The 23,389-nt window shown below is 40.5% G+C and overlaps 1 pseudogene; it reads left to right on the forward strand.

Moving 5' to 3' along the window:
* Window positions 1-2,410: 2,410 nt before the first annotated feature.
* LOC136677793 (hemicentin-1-like) overlaps window positions 2,411-23,389 on the forward strand; it is a 122,405-nt pseudogene continuing 101,426 nt past the window's right edge.

The following is a 23,389-nucleotide window of genomic DNA, read 5'->3' on the forward strand; positions in this document are numbered from 1 at the left end:
GGCTTCCTGTTTTTTGTGACACTGCTTCTCTCTCTAACTCTCTCTCTCTCTCTCTCTCTCTCTCTCTCTCTCTCTCTCTCTCTCTCTCTCTCTCTCTCTCTCTCTCCCTTCCTCCCCATGAAACTGCTCTCCAAAAGGCAGTTAATCTGTGACAGTAATAAGAATCAATAGTAAAGAAACCTGTTCAAAGATATTTTTTGTCACTGACACTGAACTGGTCTAACATATGGTATTTAAAGACAAAAAAATGGCATGTATCCAGTGGCTCCGGTTTCCTCCCACACTCTAAAAACACACGTTGGTAGGTGGATTGATGACTCAAAAGTGTCCGTGAGTGTGTGTGTGAGTGAATGTGTGTGTGTGTGTGTTGCCCTGTGAAGGACTGGCGCCCCCTCCAGGGTGTATTCCCGCCTTGCGCCCAATGATTCCAGGTAGGCTCTGGACCCACCGCGACCCTGAACTGGTTAAGGTTTACAGATAATGAATGAATGAATGAATGAATGAATGATGTATCCAGTGATTATTAAAACTAAATTAATTTAATGTCTGTTCAACGTTTTCTGGGTTAAATTAAATACTGCACTTTAAAAGATTAATCTGTTCATGGATTGGTGTGTGACGAAGTAAAGGATGAGTGATGCAATTAAAAGCAGAACTTTGCTAAATGTGTGTGTGTTAATGTTCATAAGAAACCACAGACTGTTGCCATTTCTCACCTCAGAGCTGACTCTAGTTTCTTCATTCGCTATTTGGACAGTGACTAGGGACAAATCTGTCTTCTGTGAGGTAAGAAATGCTTTATTTTTAAGTGAATGCTTTGAACTGCTGAGTTGTGAAACCTGCATTAGAATAGATGATGCCAGAGCAAGTCCAGAGACTTGACTAGTTCTCAGTAGAGATTCTATTCCATGCGCTAGTTGTTGTCTGGTTTGGTTCCTGGTACAACAGTGTTTTAATTTCAGTATGTGTGAAATGTTAAGACACTCATGTGACTAGTTCATATGCTGTTGATCCATATTCATGTCTCAAAAGATTTTGTCCATTTCAATTGTCAAATTCTATTGTCAAATTAGTTTTATATAAAATGTGTTGTTTGCTGAAAAAGCTAAATTAAGAAAAAAAGCACATTTTATTATCTGTTGTGTTTATAGATTTTACACTGATGTCACTCCGATTAGCTCCTCCCACTTCTCTGGTATTTCTGCTCCTCATGAACGGTAAGTCAGAGTTGTTACATCATGAACCCTTTTTATTATTTATGATTTTATTTTAAAATAAGGATTAATAAGGAAAGTGTGATCAGCTTAAACAGTTTAGTGTCCTGTGTTAGAACTGAGAATCTTCTCACTTTGTACTTTTAGCTCCAGTGGAGCTCAGTAAATTGTAGCTGATTACTCCAAACCCAGTCCAGTTGGAGCCTATTTTTATTGAGACTCATACAGCTAGATCACTACAGGGGGCGCTGTAGATGGGGTGGGGCCCTGCTGTGTTTCTTCTGTTTCCACAAAAACTGAAAAATACAAACGTGGCAAGGAAATGTGTAAGGGGTCTGTGAAAGAAAAATAATACATTGTAAGGTCTTAAAGGGTGGTGTTTACATTTTTAAGAGGAGATTTGTTCCTGTGCATTTACATAAATACAGAGGGAAAGCTGGCCTCAGTTGTGTCTGAGTTAAACCCTGCAATTTCAGTTAGAAATGTGGCGTTAGAACAAAGCGTCTGATTTTATGACGCTATCTTTTAGTCTTGCAGTGATTGCTCACCAAGGCCTCACTGTGAACTACACTATAGAATAAACTTACTGTTGTTACAGTGTCAGGTCTTGTCTTCAGGTTCAGTAGATCACATCAGCACCTGTTATTTATTAATCAGACTGTTATTAGTTCATACAGTAACTTCCTCTGGAAATATTACCACTGTTCACACAACTACAATTTTATTTTCAAAATATTTACATTATTCTCAGAAAAACAATGTTCCTGACAAAGCAGCATTTTAGTCACTACGTTATTTACAATCATCTCTACATTAATGTATTTAGCAGGTATTTATCCACATTATCTTCTGTAACACTGCTCCTCTCTGGAGTCAGGATCAGACTGAACTCAGAAACTGTTATTGTGTAACAGCTATCGTCCTAAACTCATTTTTTAGAAATATCCTTACTGTAAAATCTTATCATTATCAGGAATATGACCCTGGTCTGTTTTACTGTGTGTTCAGGGTTAACAGTTTTCTACAGTGTGAGGAACAGTGGTGCTGAACTATTACTGTACCCAAACGAGACCCATATGTTAATAATGTACACATTTCTGTATTGTGTGTGTGTTGCAGGAGGTGTTGCTCAGAGTGGGTGGAGTGTGAATTACAGACCTAAGTCTATCTGTGCTCTAAAGGGGTCTACAGTGACGATGGGCTGCACTTACAGATATCCAAATGGTCTCTTAGTTCAAAGAGCTTTCTGGACCAAAGACCTGTCTGTAAATGGAGTAGAGTCTCCTGATCTGTTAAATGACCCAGAGTACAGAGACAGAGTTCAGTTCACTGGAGATAAACAACACAACTGTGCCCTCAGACTGAGAGATGTGACAGAAAAGGACCAGAGTAAATACTACTTCAGATTTATAACAGATCACACTGGAGGAAAGTATCAAGGTCTAGATGGAGTTGATCTTTCTGTCACAGGTAAGATCCATCAGCAGAAATAAGACACTGTACTTCATTCACTGGTGAACAGGATTCCTCCAGCAGTTCTGTAAGAGAACTACATCAGTCACGAGCGCTGGGTGATGACTAAAAGAGCAAGATCATGGATACAAGCAGGGCATAGGAGGTGAGGAGCTAAGTGATTAGGAAGGAGCTCGGAGTAGAGTCTTTGCTCCTTCACATTGAGAGGAGTTGACCTAGGCACGCTTAGGGATCCCCCAGGAGGAGCTGGTGGAAGTTGCTGGAGACAGAGATGCATAGCCTTCTTTGTTCGCTGTGTTGCCACCACGAGCCTGAAATGGATTTAGCGGAAAAGATGACTTCACACCATACCTGAGAAAAACACGGTTTAGTCCTGGAGGAGCAGAACTCGCAAAACATTTCAGAGTGAAAGTGCTGATCTAGGACTGATCACAGAGGGATTTTAATCTGATTCTAGATCAGACACTAGTTCAGAGCCACCTGTTAAAAGTGTGTGCTTCTTCTGACAGGAAACAATGCAAGTTTTTATTATTAAAGGAACAGTTGACTGAATTTTTTTTTAACGCAAAGGGAAGTTTCTTAGTGGCAAAATATATTTAGTGCCTGAAGTTTTCTTCTTTAGTTTCACATTGGAGCTGCAAGACTAATGTCTAAGACTCGGACTCATTTAAAATATTTTATGGTACGTTTCTTCAACCGTATTAGGTTTTCAGTGATTAAATGTTAAGGATCTGAATGAGCTAAATATATTCTGAAGGTTTTAAGGAACATTATTTTTACAAATGTGATGTGATGGTTATAATGTGACAGACTCATCCATTCAGCAGGTGTTCTCCACAGTGTCAGTGTGTTCTGTATTGATTTCCTAGTTCTGCAGGTGGAGGTTCCTGAGGCAGTGACAGATAGAGATAATGTCACTCTCACATGTAAAACCTCCTGCAGTCTGACTGACAGTCCAACATTCACCTGGTACAAAAATGGACATGGTTTATCCTCCAGAACTGACCAGCTCCACCTGCAGTCGGTCAGCAGGGAGGATAAGGGCAGGTATCACTGTGCTGTACAGGGTCTGAACTCTCCTGAGGTCACTCTGAATGTCAGATGTAGGTACCTACTCCTTCACTTATTCTTAATAATTATTATTGGTGTTGGGTGAAACTAATCCCAATGTTTGTGATCATTATATTTGAATAAATATATTGATTTATTTGAATATTGGTTCTTATAGGTGACACAGTAGCATCAGGATCATCATTTATTCATAACTCCTTAAAAATTTTTTAGGGCAATACTCAATACAGAGTCATTTAGATGAAAAGCTGAACTATTCAAATGTATGTGCAATTAAATGTGAATGTGGGTCTTAGATCCTAGACCCTGGAGGGCTGGTGCACAGCATAGTTTGGTGATTCCCCTTTGATTAAACACACCCACTAAACCTGACAATTAACACATCAGTTTAATCAGGTGTGTGTGAGCAGGAAAATCACCACACCATGCTGGAAAGCAGCCCTCCAGGACTGGAGATGTGCACTCCTGTCTTAGATATTAATTGAAAATGTCAATTATGTTTCTACCTCTAGATGGCCCACAAAGTGTCTCAGTATCCATCCGTCCCTCTGGTGAAACAGTGGAGGACAGTTCAGTGACTTTGACCTGCAGCAGTGATGCTAATCCACCTGTGCAGAACTACACCTGGTTTAAAGAAGGTGAAACCTCACCTGTAGGATCTGGAAGGAATTACAGCTTTACACTGAACACCAGAAGCAGTGGATGGTACTACTGTTTCACTCAGAATGAACATGGGTCTAAAAAATCAGCTGCAGTCCATGTCAATATTAAAGGTATTTGACAAAATGTATCATGTCTTTATTTTTAAATATTTACTGACAGTTTGGTGGCTTTTGGTAGAACGTATAAAACATTTGTTCTGGTCTCTGTTCATGTGTCTCTCAGGTGGAAAGTCCCTGATCCTGTATGTGGGGGTTGGTGCTGGAGTCTGTGGAGTTGCAGTGATCACTGCTGTTGTTTTCATGATGTTGTAAGAACATATATTTCTCTGAGTGTGTGTGTTCTGATACATTTAGATTCATTCTTTCTGTGTACCTTTATGTAGCAAAACTATGGAAAGGTAACAACAACATTAACACAGACTGATATATAAACAATAGCATTTCTAACATTATAATGTTTAATCACTAATGAATCACGCTGATACATCACTCACTCTTTTCTAACAGCAAGAGGAGGAAGAGCGTGAAGAACAGTGTGGTAGAGGATCATGATAATATCTACCAGGTGAGGTGTATAAAGACTGCTTTTGGACTGAAGCTGCACAGTGCTGTGTTTCTGCTGCTGGAACTGATCTGATTAAACTCCAGAGGGGCTTGTTTCTCACCTGTTGAGCTGATGTAGTGGGTTAGAGCAGAGTAAACACTCCACTCTGCAGTGGAGAGGAGCTCTAGCAGCTGGAGTCATTACACATCTCCACCTGTTTATGTAAAACTTGTGGAGAAGCTTAGGCCTTTCTTTCTTTTTAAATTATCATGCATCTTGGGTGAACTGATCACAAGACACTGGCACAATGCATAGCTTTTCACTCCAGCTGATTTGAAAGTGCTTTGAGTGAACACTTAAGATTTGATTTCTTATGTAATTTCCTCTGAAAGGACATTGATATACAAACCCCTTTTCCAAACAGTTGTGACACTGTTCAAAATGCAATGATGTACAAATTATTTAAACCCGGTAATTAACAGAAAATAGCACAATGACAACATTTCTAATGTTGATTCTGAGAATGTTTATTGATCTTGAAAAAAATTTGATGCCAATAACATCTTCCCAAAAAGTTGGGACAGGGGCAACTGTGTTGAATCACCTCTCGTTTTATCAATGCTCTGTAAATATTTAAAACTGAGGCAAAAATTTGTTGTAATTTCAAATGTAAAATGTTATAGGATTTCAGTTGCTCAACAGTTTGCGTTCTCAATAATTGTGTTATTCATTTCATAATGCACCAATTATTTTCTTTTTGTGACCGGTTTGATCTATTTTAGTTAAGGAGCCATGTTTGATCTATTTTAATTAAGGAGCCATGCTGCCATAATCCATGCAGAATATGGACTGGTCTTGTCTGACTGGACTTGAATGGACTGACCTTCCCTTGCTTATTCTTTCCCAAAGAACAGACATTGTCCGGTTGGAAACATATTGCTCCAAAAACCGTTTATATCATTTAGCATTAACGGTGCCTTCTCAGATATTTCTATCATTTGCATATCATTGCATTCTATTTTTATTTATATTTTGTTCAACATCTGAATGGGGGTTTGTAAGATACAGCTAAGCAGGGTGGAATGCATCAGATGTATCACGACTCATTATCATTGAAACTACAGATGTGATGTGTCCTGATGCACCAGTTAACAATCCAATACAAGCATGAGAAGAATTTCATCAGGAGTTGGGAACACTGCAAGTTAAAACTGAGTGGCCACAATAAAAAACATTCTTAGACAATTTGAAACAATGTTAGTCATCAAATTGCTTATTCTCTCTAACCCTCTTCTTTCAAGAACTTTGACCCTAACACCAAGGACGACACATACACAGCTCTCCACCCCATGTCCAGGTCCTCTGATGATGTGTACCACACACTCGCAGTAAGAGTCTCTTCAGAAACACACTTCACTCAGACATTCAGATTCATGAAGAACTCCTACACACCTCAAACGTCTTCATGTCTCCTCCTCTGCTTCATTCTGTCTCTCCCTCAAACAGACTGTCCATTCCAGTCCTTCTGATGATTCATACACAGCTCTGGATCCTCAGTCCCTGAGTACGACACTCTAGCAGTGAGTCAATCCTCTTCTACTGAGGACTGTTTAGTAGCTCTTTAAGACACAGCAGAGTCTCCACTGTGGAGTCTCCTTCCCCACCATCTGATCAACTTCACCTTCCTCTTCTGTGGAGATTCTATTGGGACGTGTGTGTTTTCTTTGATCTTGTATCAAATTTTGTGTGTGTGCGCGTGTGTGTGGTGTTTTTCTTTCAGATTGTTAAAAAATAATGGCATTCAACAATCAACACAACGGTCAGTTTAACATCAGTTTCAGATCATCACCGACTCACCAAGAACAAACTGAAGGAAGAACATTGACACATTTACATATTTTTTACTTCCAAGCTCCACTGGAATTTACTTATACTTTCATACACCACTGCAACTGTAGAAAAGAACAGAAATATAGTGCTTGTGCTTAACAGTCGTTGTTAAACATATTTGTTCCTAATTGCTTCCCTGCACTAAAAATTAAATATAAAACAGGTTCCTGAGAGAAAAAAGCCAAAAACCTGCACCTTGGCTGTTCCAAAAAAATGACACTATTAACCCCTTCATCTCTTCTGAGATATGCCTCGTCATATTTACTTGTTTCCCCTTTGGTTTTTCATTTGCCTCGCTGCACCTCCCCCTGCAGTCACTCCACGCCCCCACTTTGGGAACCACTGCTTTAAATGAATACTATGTCTTTACTTGTTGGTTTGCTCTTATCCTTTATTTCATTTTTAAGTTTGATTTCTTTTATGATGATAGTGTTAATACACTGAGTTATATATTTTTCTGAGCAGGTACTTGCTGAACTGCAGCATATGAAAGGTACTGTTTAAATAAAGCCATTGCTGGTGAAAAGATCTTTTCTCCTTTCAGTTTACTTTCTGTTGTCTATGCTGGATATCTTTAGAAACACACACACACACTCTTCAACCTTAACACACCACAAACTTAATGTACAAAAATACAGACTCTCAGGCACAACCCACACAGACACTCAAGTGAATTGTGATCTGGGGAATTCAGAGGCTAAGTCAGTGCCGTGAACTCTGTCATTTTCCTCAAACCATTCCTTAGCAATGTTTGTGCTGCAGCAGGGAGCAGTGTCCTGCTGTCAATAAAGCCACTGCCATTAAGGAAGGCTACTGACAGGAAGGAGTGTGCCTGGTATTCAACAACGTTTAGGTTGGCGGTACGTATCAAAGTAACTTCCACATGAATACCATGTCCCAAAGTTTTCCCAGCACAACATTGTCCAGTGTGTCACACAGACATGCTTGCCTTCGTCCCATAGTGCATCCGGGTGCTCTCTACCCTCAGGTTCACAAAACTGTCCTTGTGTAAAGCATTTTTGAAGCAATGTTGGGTCCTATGCCAAATAACAGGTCAAATAACATGCTTTGCTGGTGTTCTATAATATAAGTCCACATGCTGCAGAGAGAACACACATTTAATATGTAATCACTGTTTATCCTGATCTGAACTACTGGACATCTTCCATTCAACTAAAAAAAACTACTTACACACTTCTATAATGCCTGTTATCCACAGTTTTTATTCTGCTGTTGTTGAAAGCTTAAAGTTCCACTGCTGTGAATAGGATTTTGAGGTTTTTATTATTAAACTACAGAGATAAAAATGTGCTGAAACTCAAAGGATTTACAGGGAAAAGTAGAACATCTCCTGATGTGTTGTTCTGCAAGAAATGAAGATATGTACGATATAGTCAGGAAATAAGTATTTATAGATGTATTTATACAGAAGTGTTTCCAGCCATGACAGTACATTTTATATCTGGTGCTTTTTACATCCCATATTTCATGAAGCTTGCAATGGACTGGCGTCTTGTCCAGAGTGAATTTGTGGCAGTGTTACCAGGTAGGATCCAGACCAGCATATTTTATGAAGTTATTAATAATAACAAGAAGAAAAATAACAACAATGCAGTTAATGCTATTACCACCAATAATAATAATCCTTAAACGTCCCAAAAACTAAATAAAAGAAGATCCAGAATGCAGTGTATTGATTTTATTTTATTTATTGAATTAGCTTGTAAAAAGAAAACTGGTGCCATGTTGTAGCTTAAAACATTGTTTGGTCTATGCAGTAGTCTTCCTCATCCTCCTCCACCTCGGACAGTGCTGGAGAGCTTGACACACGCAGAGGGGGCATCGGTGTTTGAAATAATTGCAAGTTGACACCGAGCATCCCACAGCGCTCCGCCATTGACCTGCAACAGAGCTTCCTTCTGTGGCCCATCTGCAGGGATTCAGGCAACGTCATCTCAAACACTACTGGAGCAACACCCGGAGCATCTTCACTCTTCTGAGCTGAGTTCTCAACAGGTTCTTTTGCTGGGGCGTCATGTTTGAGTTTAAGTCTTGTTCCACATCTCCTTTTTGAGGTCTTCCTCTCTGGTTTTGGTCCGGCAGGTGGGCTCGGCTGAGTATAGTTTACGTTCAGAGATTCAAGTGAAGTTCTCTTGTCCCTCTGTTGGACAGTGCAGACCTTTCCTGCACCTTATCGATCCCATTGTCCAATGAGCTCACTGGCGCTCTGGGCACAGGAGCTACAACCAGGGAAGAGACAGATGGTGTAAATTTGGTCCTCTGTGTCTGATCCCTCTTCAACACAGCCACATTGGTCGGGAAGGTGCTGCTCTGTCTTCTCAGCTGAAGAGAAGTGTCTCTAGTTGCAGCACATCCATGCCCTACCACACTCAGCTGAGGGAATTTTGTCCTAGGTTCAGAAGTAAAGCTGCCGTCTCCGGTAGCAGATGGCTTTCCAGCATTGCTCTGCAATAGAAGCGGTGACAGCTTTCCGGGGGTTTTGAGACCTGAGTTCTTCAGATGTTTCTTCACAGTCTGAGGTTCTGTTCTCCACAGCTCTGGGAGGAAAGAACTGCCCTTTCTATCAGGAGGAGTTGGTGCCTTTCTAAACCCTAACTCTACTCCACCCAAAAACCCTCTTAAAATCCCAGAGTCCATGTAAGAAAAACAATGCACACACACACTCTCACACACGCTCTCCATCACCAAACCATCACAGTAGTTGATCAGCACACCACATGATCAAACATACTGAACAGAAAATACATAATGTCCTTTAGATTCGAACACTTCAGTCTCTCATCCAGTTCAAAGAGCCCGAGTCCCCACTCTGTTACTCAATCACTCTGTTACTCCATCAGACGTAAGTCCAGTGCAGATTCCACAACAACGCGGGAGGCAGGTGCACGCAGAGGGCTGACCTGCACTAGCACTCCTCTCACCCGGATCCCCGACTCGATCAGCCTGCTCACACAGCTCTCCTTCACCAAAAACACCACGACAGCTCTGTTCATGCGAGAAGCCGAGTAAATGTTCTCACATCCTACCTGCTCTCCGACCCCTAACAGAACTTCCTCCACCCCGCTCTCCGGGACACACCTGACACCATGGCGGAGAGACAGCGTCTCCACGCCGGCCTCAGAGGCCATAACGCCAGCTTCAAACCCCTCACCACCGGTCAAAAAGAGTTCAGCACCAACAACCTTACTATACTCTCATAAAGAAAGAGAAAAGAATAGAAGAAAAGAAAATCAAGAAAATTAGAAAAGAGAGAAAGAGAGAGAGAGAGAGAGAGAGAGATGGTGCACAATGTAATGTAACGGCAGCGCATCTTTATCTACCAGACAAGATGGAGTCTTTTCCCTGCTGTAAGACACCCACTTCAACTCAGGGCTTGGTAATGCACTGATTAGTTCAGGTCTGTCAGAGCTCAAAAAACATAACAAAACAAAACACAGCATAAACAGGGGGCATGGGGGACAGTCCTCTCTGTCATATATATAATGTCATAACATTAGAACAGCAATAATTCATTTCTATTTCATCATTTTTACAATGTTCAAATGTCATAAAAATAAGCAGGTTCTTTTCTTACTGTGATTTTAATATGTAAATGACCTCTGTTCTGATGTGCTGTCCTACTCAAAACCCCACTGAAGAATAAAGAGCAAACATTCACATTAACTTCCTGACAGCACAAAGTTTCATCCTGTTCCCACATCTACTCAAACAGCGCAGAAATAACTTGACTAAATCTTTTCATGATTGTGATGTCACAAGCCCAATAAATGCAAACAAGCTATATTTTTTTTGCAATTTTGTTTCCATATATGGACTGTTCTGATTGAGGAGGGGGTATTCTGAAAATTTATCAACCACATTATTTTAACTATTTTAACTTTTATTTTACATAACAATTTGAGGGAGTATTTAGTAAATGGAAACAGGGGGAAACAGAGGACTGATTTTCTACAGATAAGGTCAATGAGATTAGTGCTGAGGATGTGACAGAAATTAATTTTGGGCTCCTCCTGTCTCAGAGCAGTTAGATACTGCCATTTTGATCCAGCACAGACATATCTCTCTCTCTCTCTCTCTCTCTCTCTCACACACACATACTGGTTTCCATGGTTGATGGGGACCAGCTTTTTGAACATCACTTGTGGGGACCACCCTTTCTAAAGGTCCTAGGGGTATGAAAAAAATCAGGTACACTAACTATAGCTTTGTGAGCATATACACATCTTTAAACTTCAGAAAAGTTGAAGTATCTGTTCTGATCTGTTCTGATCGTGCTAAATGGGGACCTCAAAAATATCAAGTCAACATAACTGATGGGGACCTCATATACATATTATTTGCATAATTCACACAGATTTCCATTTGATTTGTGGGGACCTTGTAACAAAATGTTATTAATGAAAAATCACATGCTTTAAGATAGCAAATGCTAAGAATAATGCATTGTTCAAATATCAAATGCATCAGAAAGCATTTTTTAAAATATTTAATATTAAAAAATTGTAAATTGAAAGAAAATTTGTAGTTTGTAGTTACATGTCTTAAGTTTATTGTTGCTTAGTTGGTCATTTGTAGAAATGTAGCATGAAGTCAGCAAATGGTGCTAGTGATAGAATGCATCACTTATGTAATCATCTTAATCACATTGCAGAATTTGCTTTGATTAATATTGATTTAATAGGAATACATTTATTAAAGATAATATTGAAAGATAAATCATTGAAAGAGTAGTGAATTACTGTCTAAATTGTTTCCACCATGTGCAAACCTTTTATTTTCTACTGTGAGAACAATTCTTTCTGAAATTTAATATTTTTAACCAGATTTTAACCATTACTCACATGACACTTAACACTACAATAAAACTACTACCAACTAATTTAACTTCAGCACATTAAACTCACATTTAAATAGCAGAATTCACCTTTTAATTTTCAAATTTTCAATTCAAATTTGGAAGCAACAATTAAACTATGTGCCTGGCAAAAATAAAAGGATATTCTTCTTACAACAAACAGCAAAAAAAAAAGTGCTACATTTAAATGCATGGTATTTTAATTATTATTAAAAACAATTTGAAGTAAAATCCAAATGCTTTTTAAAAGTTAGGAAATGAAGAACTACATTCAGTAGACTTTTCAGCCATGTGCAGTGTGCGTTCCTGTGATGTGTATGTAAACAAATAAATGCCATACCAGATACTTCGTGATCTTCACACTATTTATTCTGAAATTTCCTTTTGTAGACTGTAATTGAATTATGAAGGTAGAATTTCCGGTTCTGCCAGCCTCGGTTTTTAAGAGCGTCATGTTCAGCCCATAAACACTTCTCAGAGTTTGATGGTACAATACAAGATGAGATGAACAGAATGTCCTTTCTGCTATCTGTACATCTGTCTGTTGCCAAAGTGTTTTCTTCTTCCAAGAGGCATTCAGTACCTGAAAGAGGTCAGATCAGAATTGTAATTGCAAGTAGGTGTAGAGATATGAGACTATATACAGACTGTAGACTGGTGGCTGGATATAATGGTTGAATAAGAGATGGCAAAAAATATGGAGTATCAATGTTGATCAAATGCAAAGAGAAATATGGATCAGTATACCTGTGAATTAACACATGGAAGACTGCAGGTGAGCACAGCTGACATTTAGGCACAGGAGTGCATGTCTGTATACCTGTGAATTAGAAACAGAGAAATATGGGTCAGTATGGCTGTTGATTAGACACTGACCAGAGAGAATCTGTACTGTTTTGAATTAAGCACACAGAAGAGTGCAGGTCAGTATGGCTGTGGATTAGACACAGAGGACTGAGGGTCAGTGTGGCTATGGGCTGGACAGGAAGGACTGCAGGTCAGTCTGGCTGTGGATTCGACATAGAGGCGTGTGGGGCACTATGGCTGTGGATTAGACACACAGAAGAGTGCAGGTCAGTATGGCTGTGGATTAGATACGAAGGACTGCAGGTCAGTCTTGCTGTGGATTAGATATGAAGGACTACAGGTCAGTATGACTGTGGGCCAGTATGGCTGTGTATTAGACACAGAGGACTGAGGGTCAGTGTGGCTATGGGCTGGACATGAAGGACTGCATGTCAGTCTGGCTGTGGATTAGACACAGAGGACTGTGGGCCAATATGGCTGTGGATTAGACACACAGAAGAGTGCAAGTCAGTCTGGCTGTGGATTAGACACAGAGGACTACAGGTCAGTGTGGCTTTGGATTAGACACAAAGGACTGAGTGTTAGGCCTACAGTACCGAAGAGACCAGCAAAGAGTTTAGGTAGATGATATAGTGCAGCGCTAAACGATACAGGACAAGTTGTGGGACTAAAAGCTGAACTGCTGAAGGCTGTTAATAGCAGTGATGCATAGTGTTTGACAGGAAAGCTAAAATTGTGGTGTCTGCAGTTTGGCTTACTGCTTCGTATTAGGTGGCCAAGTGGCTAGGGATGCCGCAGTGTTTAAGTAGCGTGGCATGGTATGGGAGAGGGGTACTGGAGCTACCACTCAAGTTTAGTTGAAGAATTTAAATGTGCTAAGGTGAGTCGTGAGATGATTTTGTCAGGATTGAATGATGCAGTGGTAAAAGCAGCAGCGCAAATCATAAAAGCAGGAAGGAAGTGGAATCCAAAAGTGGCCGTCCAGGTAGCCAGGAGCTCATTAGATCTAAGGGATGTGATTGGCCAAATACAATGCGGAAGACCAGGCCTTGGGTCAGGTGATTCATGGAAAGCTTTTTAGGCCACATAACCAGAGAGAAGGCAAAGGATGACTAGTTTTATTTGTGAGCAGGAGGCGGCGGGGTGTGCAACAGTAACGTCACTGCCTGCATTCACACTTCGAGAACAAAACAGGCCTTGTGGGGACCTTCATCACACAACAATACGGTTCCTTATGGGGACCTGTCTCACACATCAATATGATACCTTATGGGGACCGATTCTGTGTTATAGCTCTCATAGATTCTACTCGCACACTGATTGAATGAAAGTGTGTTGTGGGGACGACGTAAGTGTCCAGAATAGAGTGACAATTTACCAAGAAAATAGCCTCAGTGGAGGATAAAATCTGCCCTCCTCATTCCTCTACCTTTACCCTTCCAGGTGCAATACCGTAAACTGACTAGTGTAATAATTCACACTAAATATCATCGCAAAAAGCTCCTTGCCTTTTTCTATCTGCCTTAAAAAACAACAAAAATAACAAAAACATGACAAAGACAGGCTGTAGAATTATATCAGAAGTGATTAACGTCATTTTACCAGTGAAGAAATGTTGTTTGGACGAGTAGCATCATGCATCTGGGTCTCTGAGTGGAAAGAGGGACAGGAGTCATCCTCTGCCACGTTATTAGCTGCAACACTCGTTGACTGAAAACACATATCATAAGGACAATATGTTAAAATACAAAAAACAGAAGAAACACATGGTCAATTCAAGCTCAATACTGCATAACATGCAAATAAACTGACCACTTGGTCATGTAACATATCTAAGATGAGTTGCCTGTCAACGTAGATCAGACATCAGAGACAAAAATTTAAATGATCATTAAAATACATTGTCCTGTCAAGCCAAATTCTGTCTGCATTCACACTTCGAGAACAAAACAGGCCTTGTGGGGACCTTCATCACACAACAATACGGTTCCTTATGGGGACCTGTCTCAAACATCAATACGATACCTTATGGGGACCGATTCTGTGTTATAGCTCTCATAGATTCTACTCACACACTGATTGAAAGAAAGTGTGTTGTGGGGACGACGTAAGTGTCCAGAATAGAGTGACAATTTACCAAGAAAATAGCCTCAGTGGAGGATAAAATCTGCCCTCCTCATTCCTCTACCTTTACCCTTCCAGGTGCAATACCGTAAACTGACTAGTGTAATAATTCACACTAAATATCATCACAAAAAGCTCCTTGCCTTTTTCTATCTGCCTTAAAAAACAACAAAAATAACAAAAACATGACAAAGACAGGCTGTAGAATTACATCAGAAGTGATTAACGTCATTTTACCAGTGAAGAAATGTTGTTTGGACGAGTAGCATCATGCATCTGGGTCTCTGAGTGGAGAGGGGGACAGGAGTCATCCTCTGCCACGTTATTAGCTGCAACACTCGTTGACTGAAAACACATATCATAAGGACAATATGTTAAAATACAAAAAACAGAAGGAACACATGGTCAATTCAAGCTCAATACTGCATAACATGCAAATAAACTGACCACTTGGTCATGTAACATATCTAAGATGAGTTGCCTGGCAACCTAGATCAGACATCAGAGACAAAAATTAAAATAATCATTAAAATACATTGTCCTGCCAAGCCAAGTTCTGTCTGCATTCACACTTCGAGAACAAAACAGGCCTTGTGGGGACCTGTCTCGCACAACAATACGGTTCCTTATGGGGACCGATTCTGTGTTATAGCTCTCACAGATTCTACTCACACACTGATTAAAGGAAAGTGTGTTGTGGGGACGACGTAAGTGTCCAGAATAGAGTGACAATTTACCAAGAAAATAGCCTCAGTGGAGGATAAAATCTGCCATCCTCATTCCTCTACCTTTACCCTTCCAGGTGCAATACCGTAAACTGACTTGTGTAATAATTCACACTAAAAATCATCACAAAAAGCTCCTTGCCTTTTTCTATCTGCCTTAAAAACAACAAAAATAACAAAAACATGACAAAGACAGGCTGTAGAATTATATCAGAAGTGATTAACGTCATTTTACCAGTGAAGAAATGTTGTTTGGATGAGTAGCATCATGCATCTGGGTCTCTGAGTGGAGAGAGGGACAGGAGTCATCCTCTGCCACGTTATTAGCTGCAACACTCGTTGACTGAAAACACATATCATAAGGACAATATGTTAAAATACAAAAAACAGAAGAAACACATGATCAGTTCAAGCTCAATACTGCATAACATGCAAATAAACTGACCACTTGGTCACGTAACATATCTAAGATCAATTTTCAAATGAATTTAGATTTGAGTATAACTTTTACTGATTACGAATAGCTCCTGGTTGGACACTGGTACCTGCTGGTTAGTTTTCATGTTGTGCTCATCAGTCTAAGCCTTTAAATGTACAGGCTGGTTGGAGCTCTTAACATCTCCAGTGGCAGTTGTTTCTTCAATTACCTGTGAACACATTGTTCATAAATAATTTGCCTTCTGATTTTATAGGGATTGTATTTACTTAATTCTATGCAATATGATGCAGTATTTATTGTGTAATTTAGTCTGTAAACACTTTAAGACTTTTCCACCATAATTTGTAACATGTAAATTTATTATGAAGATATTAAATAAATAAGTCATTATTACTGCTGTGTTCTTTAACATTTAACCAAACCTTCAGTAGCTCCTGAAAACATGTGACTTTGATTTCCTGTTTAATAATAATACATTTTATTTCATAGGTGCCTTTCTGTCACAAAAGGACACCTTACTAAGAGTACAAAGTAAACAATAAACATAAATAATACCGAAAAACACACAAGTATACAGTATTGGGAAAAAATAAACAATGCAACTGAGTCATTTTAAAGAAAAGGCAATCTTGAACAGGTGGGTTTTGAGTGAAGACTTGAATTGTGTGAGTGAGTTTATGTTCCATATGTCGGGGGGTAAATTGTTCCAAAGCTGGGGAGCAGAGCAGCTGAAAGCTCTAATTCCCATGGAAGTGAGACGGGCAGGGGGAACAGTCAAGTGAATGGAGGAGGATCTGAGGGTGCGAGAGGGAGTTACAACATGGAGGAGATTGGAAAGATACGGTGGAGACAGATTGTGGATGGCCTTGAATGTTAACAGAAGGATCTTGTAATCAATGCGTAACTTGACCAGAAGCCAGTGGAGCTGTTGCAAAACAGGAGTGATGTGGTGGATGGAGGGGGTTCTAGTGATGATACGGGCAACTGAGTTCTGGACCAGTTGAAGCTTATGAAGAGATTTGTGGGTAATACCCAAAAGGAGGGAGTTGCAGTAATCAATGCGGGAGGTGACAAGACTGTGGACAAGGATGGCAGTGGTATGGGGAGTAAGGGAGGGGTGGAGACGGTTGATGTTACAGAGATGAAAATAGGCAGACCGGGTAATGTTATTGATATGAGATTGAAAAGAAAGAGTACTGTCGAGGACGACACCCAGACTGTTTACTTGTGGGGAGGGGAGAAAAGAACAATTGTCAATGTTAAGAGAAAAGCTGTCAGTTTTGGATAATGTTGATTTAGTACCAATGAGAAGAACCTCAGTTTTATCGCTGTTGAGTTTAAGTAAATTTGGGGAAAGCCAAGATTTTATTTCCATTAAGCAGTCAGTAAGGGAGGGGGGAGGGAGGTTGGAAGTGGGCTTACAGGCAAGGTAGAGCTGGGTGTCATCCGCGTAAAAGTGGAAATTGATGTTGGCCATATTGATATTGAAATATGACCAAGCGGAAGAAGATAAATGATGAAGAGGAGGGGCCCCAGGACGGAGCCCTGGGGCACACCTAAAGTGACAAGAGAAGGGTGGGACGTGGAAGTTTTAAGCTGGATGAACTGAGTGCGGCTTTAACCAAAACTGTGGGGAGAGGGTCCAGCTGACATGTGGATGGCTTTGACTTACGGATGATATTTGAGATTTCTGAAGTGGAAGGAAGCTGAAAGAAGAAGAAAGAATGAGCAGGAGGAGGAAGTTCAGAGTTGATACAAGAGATGGGTAGTAAACTGAGATGCTGGTGAATCCTCAGGATCTTATCAACAAAGAATGTCATGAGTGAATTACAGAAAGCAGTAGAACACAGATGAGATGACAGAGAGTCCGGAGCTTGGGTGATATTCTTATACAGAAAAAAGAGTGATTTGGTGTTACCTTCGTTAGCTGAGATAATACCAGTGTAATATGCGGATTTGGTTTGAGTAATACAGTCCTTGTAGCGTAACATATGATTATTGTAGATGTCTTTGTGAACAGTTAGAGCAGTTTTCCGGTGGAGTTGCTCAAGCTGCAAGTTGGGCAGAACGAGAGAATGTAACAGACCTGGTTTTCAGCTGAGCGAGGGAGTTGAGTAAAGAATTAAGTCCGGTGTTGTAGTGTGAAACCAGCTCATCAGGGGTGGTTAAGTTATGAGTGTCCATGAGGGAGTAGGTGCTGGAGGAGAGAGAATCCAAATCAATGTCCTTAATATTGAGGAAAGAAATGAGGCGGTGGTGATGATGGTGTGAGTGGATCCAGACAGTTGACACACGGTCGATACAAAAGAGGAGAAGGCAGGAACAGGCACCTGAGAGATTTTCCAATTAATTCACCGATAATTCACCGACATCGCGATAATTCACCGCGAGACCTCCTCCCCGGCCGGTGCTACGAGGTTGGCAGATGTAAACAAACCCCGTAGTAGGAGTGGATTGATTAAGTTGGGAGAAGTCATTGGGTTGCTGCCAAGTTTCAGTTAAGCAAAGGAAATCCATTTTTCGGTCAATGAGGAGATCCTGAATGAGATGTCCCTTGCTCATGAGTGAGCGGATGTTGAGCAGACCGAAGTTGACGGTGGAGTTATCACATTTGGCCGGAGTGTTAGCCGACCGGGCTAGGTGGGCTAGCACACTATGGTCAGCGACCCGGCAAGTGTGACGTGAAGTGGACCAGATGGATGTTATTGTTTTCGTCGTGTCTTGGTGATAAGTTTGGTGAGATCTGCGGTGGACATATCTCCGGCGTGGCAGGCAAGTTATGTCCGGATGGGGCAGTAATGAAGCCGGCAGAAGTGCAGACAGGTGGTGAAAACGCAGCCGGAGAAGTTCGATAACAGAGTAGTGCAGCAGACCCACCAAGGGTTGATGAGTCAATGCCAAAAGAGCCCAGAGAAGCACCGACCAGATATGAATCTTGCCGATTAACATTGCCGGGCAGCTTGGACAGGTGAGCAGAGGCAGGAGGGTCTTGATGGCCCGAGCAGAACAGGTAAGAAATAGTCCGTATACTCCAGTCAATGGTGTTGGGTAAATCGTTGATCTTGTTAAAAGACGATGGTTGATACTGTCTGATAAGAACAATCGCAAAGTCCTTTAGTCCGCTAAGCTAGACAACTACAAGTTTTAAAATTACCGGCGAGCAGTGGCAGCAAACCGCACCAGCGTTCACTCTGTCCGGTTGCCAGATGTTCCCAGATCTAATCCCTGTTTGTGTTGCGTTTCCTGTGTTAGATGATTGTTGTTTAACTCGGTGTCACTTAAAGTTGCAATCTGTGATCAGCCCCTAAGACAATCTTATACCACCTCATTGAAATTCTTTCTTTAAGTGTCTTAATTTTTATTCTTATTGTGCATTTAATTGAAAGTGTAAGATTAATTAAACTTTATATCTGTAATAGTTTCAAATTTGAATCCATTGAACTACAATGTCTCATACATTCAATACATAGTGCAACACTGAGTCATATGGTACACTGTGTAATATGCAACATACTTGTTTTCGCCATGGGCAGTCTTCACCTCCATAGTCATAAGTGACGTCGTCTCCTCCTTTAATGTCATTCCCGGCAAAAAAAAAAAAGGTGTGCATTCCCATTCTGGTCAATTTTCTTCATCCTGCAGTTTGGACGTCCATGGCCATTATTAACTAGTCGTCCAAATGATCCATCTCCTCTACAGGCATCGTTACTTATAAAGATACAAACATAAAACAACTGTAACCCCTTTAATTAACAGATGAGAATCAAATGTAAAACAAAATCATCAAAGTCATATGATATTGTGTTATTAAAAACCCATGGGGTTGTCTACCTTGCAGCATGGAAATCATACCCTGAGGGTCTGACACCTCTGTTCTTTAATGGCTGTATAGTCTAGCTCCTGACTTTTCTATCATGTCCGCCTTAAACACTTCAGGGTCACTATCTATTCAGCATATAGCTGTGAAATAAACTATGGAAGTTTCTGTTCTTGCTCTTAAAAGCGTAGTGAAATAAATGACACTGAAACTGAATTACATAATCAACATTGTCCACTCAGAAAACAGAAACTGTTAAATATCTTGTGCAATGCTATCTAACGTTAGCTTTAAAGGTAGCACAGTTTCATCGCCCATAGCTGCTTGAAGTAAAACTTATATCAGCTTTTCTTTATAAAACCTCGAGGCTGAAATGGCGTCCCATCAACCCGTTTGGTTCGAATTCTTCCGTTCCACCTTAAACTGGCACAGCTTACTTTAAATGTCTATGCTTGATATGCTCTATGTTTAATTTATTTGAATGTAAGCGTGGAAAGGTTTGTAGTTTTATGTGTTAACTATTCAAACGGCGCGACATAACTGCACCTTAATTTGTATTTAACAGAAAAATTCGAACAAAAAGCGAGTTAACAGGGCGCCATTTTCAGCCTCGAGCTCGGAGCAGGGCTGGCCTTTAAATCCATGAGGCGCCATGAATACCGTTCTAAACAGCGCCTAAATACTCCACTGTTTTTTATTTAGTGTATTTAACAGAGGCAGTGGACACTTACTGGACACCTTTCAGCACCTCACCGCCCCGCTGTGCTCTGACGGAGGTTTAGAAATCTAACTAGCTCCCTGGTTAATTGTGAAGGTACAGTCGGCGTCCTGCGCTGATTCAAATTAAAAGCCTCCAACACAATCCGCAGTCACGCAGAAAAACAGTGTTTTATATTTTAGTGTTAGTTTAAATGTAAACATTTGCAATTTAAACACATTTACAGACTTTTGATTTAAGTATTTAACAAGAAAAAAAATATATATATATTATATAAAATATAACAAAAATATAAAATATATATATTATATATTTTTTTCTTGTTAAATACTTAAATCAAATGTCTGTAAATGTGTTTAGATTGTAAATGTTTAAACTAACAATAAAATATGAAACACTCTTTTTAAATTAAATGTATGATGTTTGTTTTTGTTTATTTAATCCCAGTCCACTCCCTCCCTCCTCACTTTCTTCTTCTTTTTTCACTCCCTTCGTCTTCACTCCCTCACTTAAACCATATACCAAGGGCAATGTTGTAGGGTAAAGATATTGCAGTGGCTCTTTAATTTACATAAACCCCTTCACATTGATTTGTGTGCTACTATATAGTATTAGTCATAATATTACTAAAGCTAGCTAGTTGGAAAATTTAGTAAAAAATAGCTAACTATTCATTCATTATTCATTCATTAATTATCTGTAACCCTTATCCAGTTCAGGGTCGCGGTGGGTCCAGAGCCTACCTGATCTTGAAGATTAATTAGAGCTAACTAACCAAATCTGAGTTCTGAAAACTGGTTATAATGTTTATGTGCTTACCTTGTGCTTTACTTTCGCTCCTCTGCACTTGCTCTTAGCTCCTTAGATGGCATCCCCTGCAAATAATCTTCTTTCTTGTCCATCAAATTAATTGCCATGTTTTACACTGAAAATGTCTTCTGTCCCGATGAAATCATTCCTAATGGGGACCCGGAAGTGGGCGGTACCCAACCATATATGTAAGAAGTGTGTTTTCAGAGCATAGAGTGCAATTACAATGGGGACCTATAAGGGGGCGCTACCACACACTCACACTGACGGATAAACATGTGTTACGGGGAAACTCTAAAAACCACACGGGGCCACTGTGGGCAGCTCCTACATTCGTTTAAAAGGGTTTTCCTTATGGGGACCTGATTTTTGGTCCCCATACCGCAAGAGGTCCCCATGACGTGACTGTGTAAACAGTTTTTTGTCCCCATACAGTGGGGTTTACCAGAACACACACACACACACACACACACACACACACACCCACTCACACAATGCTTCTACATTCACACAAGGAACAATGAGTGAGTGAGTGTGTTTTCTTCATGTCTGACGGTGGGAGAAGATTCCACTCAGAGTTTCCAGCTGTATCTCAGATTTATCTGCTGTCTGTCACAGCTGTTACACCATCACTTTAACACCAGTTATAATCATATAAAATGAAACATGTGGAGGACAATGAAAGGACAAATGAAATCTGAGCAGAAGAGAAAGATGAAGAGACAGATGAGTTACTAGAGCTCCAGATCTCAGTCAGTGATGGACCTTATGGTGTAGTGGGAGTAGAACTCTCTAAACTCCTCTAGATAGCAGTATAACCCAACAGTAGATGACATCACCTCCACCCTGACCACAAGCTGAACTCACCACTGAGACCTGAGTGTTCAGAGGTAAAGGAAGTTCCAATGAGAGAAAATAGATCAACAGTTCTTTCAATCTTCAATGTTTCCTAATTTACAATTTTATTGAGAAAGAGAGTCTAGTTCATGTCTAGTTTAAATTTCATTAAGGAGGGGCCAACACATTAAAAACAGGAAGAGGAGGTGTCTATGTGAAAATACACAGTGGGAGGATCTGATGATGTGAAAGGGGTTTATTCATTCATTCATTCATTATCTGTAACCGCTTATCCAATTCAGGGTCGCGGTGGGTCCAGAGCCTACCTGGAATCATTGGGCACAAGGCAGGAATACACCCTGGAGGGGGCGCCAGTCCTTCACAGGGCAACACAGACACACACACATATTCACTCACACCTACGGACACTTTTGAGTCGCCAATCCACACACCAATGTGTGTTTTTGGACTGGGGGAGGAAACCGGAGCACCCGGAGGAAACCCATGCGGACACGGGGAGAACACACCAACTCCTCACAGGCAGTCACCCGAAGTGGGACTCAAACCCACAACCTCCAGGCCCCTGGAGCTGTATGTGCAAGGGATGATACAGAGAAATGGGATCATGAAGAGCCTTGAAAGTTAGAAGAAGTATTTTGAACTTTATCTTAACCTCAATGAGAAGCCAATGGAGTTGTCGAAGAACAGATGTGATATGAGCCGTGCGTTTGGTGGAAGTCAGAACTCTGGCTGCTGAGATTTGGATTTACTGAAGATGATTAATCAGTTTAACCAGAAGACTGTGGTAAAGTGAGTTACTGTAATCAATACAGGAAAATGTGAAAGCGTTAATGACAATCATTGTCACTGAGCATAGGGCATAAATGCACCCTCCTTCTGGAGAAGAGAATGTAATGTACCTTTAAGGAACAAAACTTTTAAACAGTGTTGTACCTTTAAAGGTACATTTAGACAGTTTGTACCTTTAGTGACCAATAATGTACCTCTACCGTAACTTTTTTTCTGAGGGTGTACTATGTAGGGACCGAAAGCCAGACTGAAAAGGCTCATATGAATTGTTAGAGGACAGAAAGTCATGCAGCTGAGAGGCTATAACACTTTCCATGATATTAGCCAGAAAAAGGTTAGAAATAGGTCTGAGGTCTTATACAGGAGTTCTAAACGCCTGACCTTAGCTTTCATGAGTCTAAATTCTGAGGTGAACCATGGGGAAGTATGGGAGGAGGGAAATAGTTTAGTCCTAACAGGAGCAAGGGTGTTAATTATTGTTGAGACAGTGCTGTTGTAATGTGTATGTCATGGCTGTAGGGAGGACGAGGAGGCACATGTACATGCAAGGAAGGAATTTATTAACACAAACA

This window comes from Hoplias malabaricus, chromosome 2 (assembly GCF_029633855.1).
Source record: "Hoplias malabaricus isolate fHopMal1 chromosome 2, fHopMal1.hap1, whole genome shotgun sequence".
Taxonomy (NCBI): Eukaryota; Metazoa; Chordata; class Actinopteri; order Characiformes; family Erythrinidae; genus Hoplias; species Hoplias malabaricus.